Genomic DNA, 7,710 nt, shown 5'->3' with positions numbered 1-7,710 from the left:
TAACAACTTCAATAATTTTTCTTTTCCTTTGTCATCAATTTTCATCTCTTTTAGGAGTGAACATCCTAGGCTCTGGTGAATCTGATCTATGAAGATATAAAATAGCACAAAATATAATTGTATATCAAATAGCATAGAAATAAAAAAGATATTTATGTGACATAAGACATAGACGTCTTTTATAGATGTGTAACATGCTCAACTGTATGGTTATGACTTTAACACATTTCCCCAAAGCAAACACAACACTTTGTTTTTATTTTTTTCTTCACAATTAAGAACTAATTTAATGTATGTAATTATTCTATGACTTTATTTTTAAAGGCAGAGATTTATTTAAAATATGAAGTAATGTGCATAATGACAAAGCAAGCCACTAAAAACAAAAATAAATTGATTTATTTCTGTTTTGAATATTGAAGGTATACCAACTATAATTTTTTCTCAAAAATTATGTTATTTGAGGGCCGGCCCGGTGGCGCACGGCTACAGTGCACTGCTTGGGAAGTGCGGCGGCGCTCCCGCCAAGGGTTTGGATCCCACATACAGACCAGTTCCCGCTCACTGGCTGAGCGAGGGGCGGGCGCAGCGCCGAGGGTTGCAATCCCGTTGCCGGTCCCGGTCCGGTACGGGCGTGACACTGAGGGTTGCAGTCCGTTGCCGGACACGAAAAAAGACAAAAAAAAAAATTATGTTATTTGAGAGAATGAAGTAAAAGTAGAAGTTTTGAAACCAAAGGCTCATGTTCTAAAACAAAGCTGAATATTTTCTATACAATATCTCTGTACAATATCTATGATTTTTATTAATTTATATATATTTTTCAATAAGTAGAGAAAGAAAAATTATGAGTCATAAATGAAGGTTTGCATTTACTAGGTGTGTTACTTTTTCCTTTAAGAAAAATTAAAAATAATCTTACATCACAGAGAGGTTGTGAATATAAAGTAGCCAACATGGCATATTCAGAGAGCATAGCATCAGCTATAATATTTGATCAATATCAGTTTTCTTACATCCTTATTTTATCCAGCAATCTCTCTTCATTTCCTTCTAAACATTCAATTCATTAACTATCTTACTTCTTGCACACTCAAATGGTACAGTTTTTCTTGACTTGTCCATTACATAAACTTGTAGGAGTATAATTATGTACATAATTTCTGTAAATCTTCGATTTTTTTTTTCAGCTGAAAGTGTTTATACAGGTACATAGTCGTTTTCAAGCAAACTCTGCTAAGTAAGCACTAAAAGAATATTTTCATATAAAGCCAATTTTTTTAAAGTGTAAGTAGCAAGCATAATTTCTAAACTCTACTTTTTGAATATAGAAAAAATCACGATTAAATATTCCCAAACTGTAGCTAGAAGATGAATCTCAGATTTACATGAACATTTTGTTCACTTACTAGAAAAAGAGTGGTTAGAAAATTTCTTGATAAGAAATTCAAAACAGTATTAATGTAAGTTCAGATCTTACATTGTGCTCATGATTATGTTTTTCATTGCTCATGCACATGCAAAGAATATTTTCCAAATAATAAGCTCTTTTTCAAATAAAAATAGGATGTATCAGCACTAAACAGTGCTGCTTTAAGGACAATTGTAAAGAGGGAAAAATTTAATAAGATTAGAGTATCAAAAAAGTAAGTATTCCTATTTTACAATTCATCTGCAGAATAAAGGATTTTTAATCCCTCAAGAGCTGACAACTACCCAGTAGAGCAATTTATATGTATAATTCATAAAAGGCATGATATAAACAGTGCATATTGTCACTCACAATGAAAAATTTTCTTACTGAAATATCAAATGAGTATATTTTTTTTACCAGTGTTACCGTTCCACTCTTTAGGTGCATGAACTCTTGCTAGTGTAATAGTATTGCCAGTATAATAGAATTTTAGGAAATGCACTTTGAAACCAAGAGTGTTTGCCTTACCTAGTGTTTGCATGCTGGAAAATATGGTACTTCCCACATTCATAGCACTTTCTAATATTTGAAAAGTGGAGAGCACATGCCTGCAGAAGATAAGGGGAATCTCTGCACCATTCCCTATAATGAGAAATGAATACACACTGAAATGCTTCTATTGAAGGGTTCAGAAAAGTGATCTAAAACATTATAGAATCAGAGGAACACAGTTTTGAAAATATCTAGCTTGTTCATCACATGCAGTTATAAGTAGATTCTGTGATTTTCTTCCCAATTCTATTTTCTCATAATTTTTCTTCAGCCACAGATAGATAATTAAAATAGGATTATTTTGACTTTTTAAAAATGATGTATTAGTATGCAATTTCGTTTATTTGTGATGACACTTATTTAGTACTTGATATGTATCAGGCTGTATGTCCATCTCTACTCCTTCCTCTTCCTTAGCAGTCTTTGTCTCTACAATGACAAAGATGAGCTGTGCTGTGGCCAACCTTGTGTCTGACCCACGCTGCTATCTCACTTAAGTAAGTTGCAGGTTTTCATATGTCCAGGTATCTCTCTGCTCAGGCAGGTGAGGAATGTCTTGCAGTAAAGGCAATGTTCTCCCCACCAGAGAAAGCTGAAGACCATTCCTCTTTTTATATAAAAAACAAGGGCAAAAACCCTTTTTCATCTTGTGTTTGTATTTTTTTCAAGATCCCACAGTATGTCTTAGTTGAGAGATATATTCTTACTATTATTCTGACTTTGATACCATCTGGGAGAAATAGAACTATGGTCATATTTTGCTATATGTGCATTCACTGCATATCTAAGATTGTTATCTTTACAAGAGCACCCTCACTGGCTAGTGTGCAAGGCATTGTTTCGACATAGTTACAGGATGGTTTGTGAATCCAAGTTCATTTACTACATATTTGTTCTGTGCCCAACATTTCACATAATGCTTACTGGAGAAGGCAAACAATCGCTGCTTATTCACTGTAACGTAGCCAGCATGCCTCAAAAACTGGAGCCAGACTGCCTTGCTTTGAATCTCTCTCTCCCTTAATGGATAATTTTGGACAAGTTCTCCAATTTATCTGTTGTTCAGTTTCCTTATTTGTATTATGGGGATATTAATAATTTCACCACCTAAAGTGCTTGTTAAGATTATGATAATGTGTATATGTATTAATATAGAAATTGTTTTACATATATGCACATATATATGTCTCGATATTATGCACACACACACATAACATTATGTGTGTACATGTTATGTATTTGCTCATGTATGCATGTATGTGTGAATGCATGTGAAATCCTTGTTTTCAATGCCTGATAGATAATAAATACTAGATAAATCTTACTGCAAACAACAAAAAAACTCCATAATAACATAAAATAATGCATTTTAACAAATCAAAGTAATTCTGTTTTAGCCATTTGACTATGCCCTAAACACAATATAATTACCCCTCCCCACAAAAGCTCTTAAATGATAAGACACTAACCATAGTTAATGGCATGCAGGATATCAGAAAACGTACTATCCACAAGAAGAAAAATGACATAATAAATACACAATCCAGGAGAGGAAATGACAAAACAAAGCAAAGCATGTGTTAGATATGATGCACTTAGAATATCCATCTCTAATTCAGAGGTTCTCAAACTTTAATCTCCATCGGTCAGACAGAGGGCTTGTTAATGCACAGATTAAAAGATGCTACCCCCACCTCCAAGTTTCTAATTTAGTAGGCTTGGGCAGGGGCCCAAGAGTTTCCATTTCTAATTGTATCACATTTGTTTCTAATGCTGCTGGTTCTACCAGAAAATATGATAGGAGGTTCACTGATCTAATAACCATGGATAAAAAATCAGGGCAGTGTGATGGAGCTATATAAGGATTAGCATAAAGAGCAAATTAAAGAAGTACACTGACCCAAATGTGTTTTAAATATCCACAAACTTTAATCTCTTAAATTTTACCAATAAACTCATCTCAATTCAGTAAAATTATTTCCTATCTCAGGTCTCTCATGACAGATATAAAATAATTAATTTCACCACTAGATTGTAGACTTCTCCAACACTGATTTGTAGAATTTTGTCATATTTTTATACTTAGTCATGGAAGCTCTAATCCTATTACAATAAATTAGGTAAAGATTTATTTACATTTTCCATATTCATATTTACATACATCCATATTCATTTACATTTAAGCAAGTTAGGTGTAATCCTGCCTACAGACCTAAAATATTTTAATAACTTGCCATCAATTTTTTGATGTGTTTTAAATAAAAGTAGTACTTTTTAGACTGTAAGCATAATACTGTATAAACATGCTTAATTTATGCATTCTAGTAACATGCTTATTCATAAAGAATTTTGTTATTGAAAAATATACTTCAAAAATGATTTAGAATCTTTGTAAAGGTATTTTAAAAGTGAGTTTTCATTGTCTTTTGGATACAAATTCAGCACAAATTACCCAAAATTTAAATATAAGACATTTCAATCTATATTTCAAGTGTGTCTTAGTTTGGGCCATTATAACAAAGTACCATAGGCTTTTAAACAACAGAAATGTATTTCTCACAGTTCTGGAAGCTAGAAGCCCAAGATCTAAGAGTGCAATCATGGTCAAGTTCAGGCGAGGGCACTTTCTTCTATCTGTCATCTTCTTGTATCTTTGCATTCTGGAAAGAGTGAGAGATATCTTTCTGGGTCTCTTTATAAGGGCACTAATCCCATTTATGATGGCTCCACCTTTATGTCCTAATTACCTCTCAACGGCCCCATCTCCTAATACTATCATATTGAAGGTTAGGATTTCAGCATATTAATTTGGAGGGAACAGAAACACAACAAATTGAACAGTTCATAACAAAGTGCAAATGGATATTGGCCAATAATTCAATAAATAATGGGTAAAATAATATTTCTCCATAAAAAATACAATAGTGGTATTGAGTAAAATTAAGTAGAAATTTCCATAAGAATTATATATAATATCTTCTTAATTAATATAATTGTATGACAAATAATGGGTAAAATAATATTTCTCCATAAAAAATACGATAGTGGTATTGAGTAAGATTAAGTAGAAATTTCCATAAGAATTATATATAATATCTTCTTAATTAATATAATTGTATGAGTATAAACCAATTCACATTCATTAGATATAAATAAAATTAATGCTATGGTTTCCATTTTTGTAATTATGAAAATACAGCTTGCATTTAAGGCTAATTTCTTCCTTCATATATTCTTGTGGAGTCTAGGTTCTGGCATAGTAGCATAGACCCAATAATTGGTCTTTCCTCGCTATTAGCTCACACTCAGAGGCATTTAGAACACTAAATATCAAGTAGTACTTATATGTTTACATGTGCAGCCACTAAAAAACATGGAGAGATTTCTTAGCACATACACAGGAAAGAGCTTGCTAACAGGGAAAGGTTACAGACAAAAAATGGTGAAGACATAGAGCTATTGTTCACACCCTGCTTTAGGGAAAATTTGAAAGACCATTCTATTGGGATCAATATTTTTCAGAGAAAGAGGAAAGGAAAAATTATCCACACATGTCCGCAGATCTAAGAAAGGAAGGCTCTGCTTCCATTTCCCAGCAACTTATGCATTTTCCAATCAACTTATCTATTCATTTTGAGATACTTACAGCTCCAAAGATACTCATGACTCTAACTGTGAATTGGATTTTGTGCTACTCATTGCTAGTATATGTTTGAAAGCCTGAGATTGTAAACAGATCTGGGTTATGTTTAATACAAAGAAGTGGATATTTTAGCAGTCATAGAAATTTTTATAAATAATTATAAAAATAAGAGTACTTAATGTCTAGTACTTTCTTTGCAAGTCCTGTAAGCATAGATATTGATCTTTACCATGATATGAGATAAATGGAATTATTTCAGAATCAACATTTTCCTTAAAACTGATATCAATAGTTGCAATTTTATCTTCAGCAGAAATTCTAATTTATTTTTTAATGCTAGAAAATATTTTTGGTGCTTTGAGCTGATGGTAAAGACACCCACTATATTGGCTTATTTCAGAAGTATATTATGACTTATTTTAAAAAATTAAAAATTGAAAGCATTAAGTAAATATTTGTTTTATTATAAGAAAGCTTAAATAGGCTTATTAATTAAAAAGAAGTGGATGACTTGAATGTGATAGGATTTCAGAAGCAAAGGAAGAAACATCTACCCAAGAAAATTTGCTAAATATTAGAAAGAACAACAGGTTTGTGGAACACGTGCCAGCATCTGCACCCTCCCTCCTCAGCACCCCAAATCCCAGCTCAAATGTAATGAAAGATCCACTGTGGTTGAACGTGGCCAAGAAAATTAGGCATCTTCTTCCCTTCCCCCTACCTCACAGTAAAGGCTTACAGTATCTCCTTTTGAGAGACAGGCTGCATTTTTTACCACCCCACCAACTCTGGGTGGCAGAGGATGAATTTCAGCTGAGTGTGGTCAGCCAAGAGGTTGGGGATTACCTTTCTCCATGCAGCCCCTTCTCATAGATTAGAGAAGCTTCCCCAGCTGTAAACAGCTATGAATACTGGGGTCCTGACTATCATTGCTCCAGATCACCAAGAAGACCAGAGGCTACCACCACCCTGCACTCTCAAAGGAGCTGGCCACTGATATCACTACCAGATCCTGAGCAATGTTACAGATATTTTTCCCGGGAAAGGCACACACCAAAAGAACATAGAGTGACAAAGCTCTCCTAGAGGAAACTAACTTTATTTTCAACAGAGCATAGAGAACTTCAAGACTAAGGGCACTCAAAAACAACAGAGATTTAATGGTAAGCAATTAAGAGGAGGCTAGTAGTTTTAGTAGGACAAGGACTAAAATCATAGTCCAGCTACTTTGCCAGAGTGAACTAGGAAGCAGGACATCAAAGAAGAAGCTTCATGGAGAAAACCCTAACCTCAAAAACTAATTTTAAAAGGGCCAGAAACTAATTAGATCAAATTGTGGAGTATATATGTCACAGGACAATATTAAAAACAAAAACTAATCAGCTAGCAATTAGTGGACCTTAGCAACTCAGTGTGGTTGGGAAAAGAGCAAATCGAAGAGAGATCTTGAAAAACCACTAAAATACATCTTCTTTAAAAGATATTAAATTATATATAATAATAATAGAAGTTCATTTGCCAGCAAGTACATGAAGAAAGGGACATGGATGGAGTTGAGAAATAAACTGGAGCAGGATTTGGTACCGCTCCATGAGAGAAAAAATTGCAGAATTTGCTAAAATTAGAAGCATTATAAAACACTATATAATGTAGCAATTGCACGGTGAGTTCTGTACACGATAGAAATCTCTGCGCAAATGACAAAAGATACTTATGAAAGAAGGATGATTGCAGCATTATTTGGAATCATAAACCATGAAGCCAACCCAATTTCAAAAACGTTTTGGGCGTAGGAGAGACACTTCAGGACACAGACTTCATGAATAAGACCCCAAAAGCACGGGCAACCAAAGGAAAAATAAACAAATGGGATTATATCAAACTAAAGAGCTTCTGCACAGCAAAAGAAACAATTAACAGAGTTAAAAGACAACCAACAGAGTCGGAGAAAATATTTGCAAAATATACATCTGACAAAGGATTAATATCCAGAATAACAAGAAACTGAAACAACTTTACAAGAAAAAAACAAGCAACCCAATTAAAAAATGGGCAAAAGAGCTAAGTAGGCATTTCTCTAAGGAAGATACACAAATGGCCA

The sequence above is a fragment of the Galeopterus variegatus genome, unplaced genomic scaffold (assembly GCF_000696425.1).
Source record: "Galeopterus variegatus unplaced genomic scaffold, G_variegatus-3.0.2 Scaffold1485, whole genome shotgun sequence".
Taxonomy (NCBI): Eukaryota; Metazoa; Chordata; class Mammalia; order Dermoptera; family Cynocephalidae; genus Galeopterus; species Galeopterus variegatus.
This window is presented reverse-complemented; position numbering follows the sequence as displayed.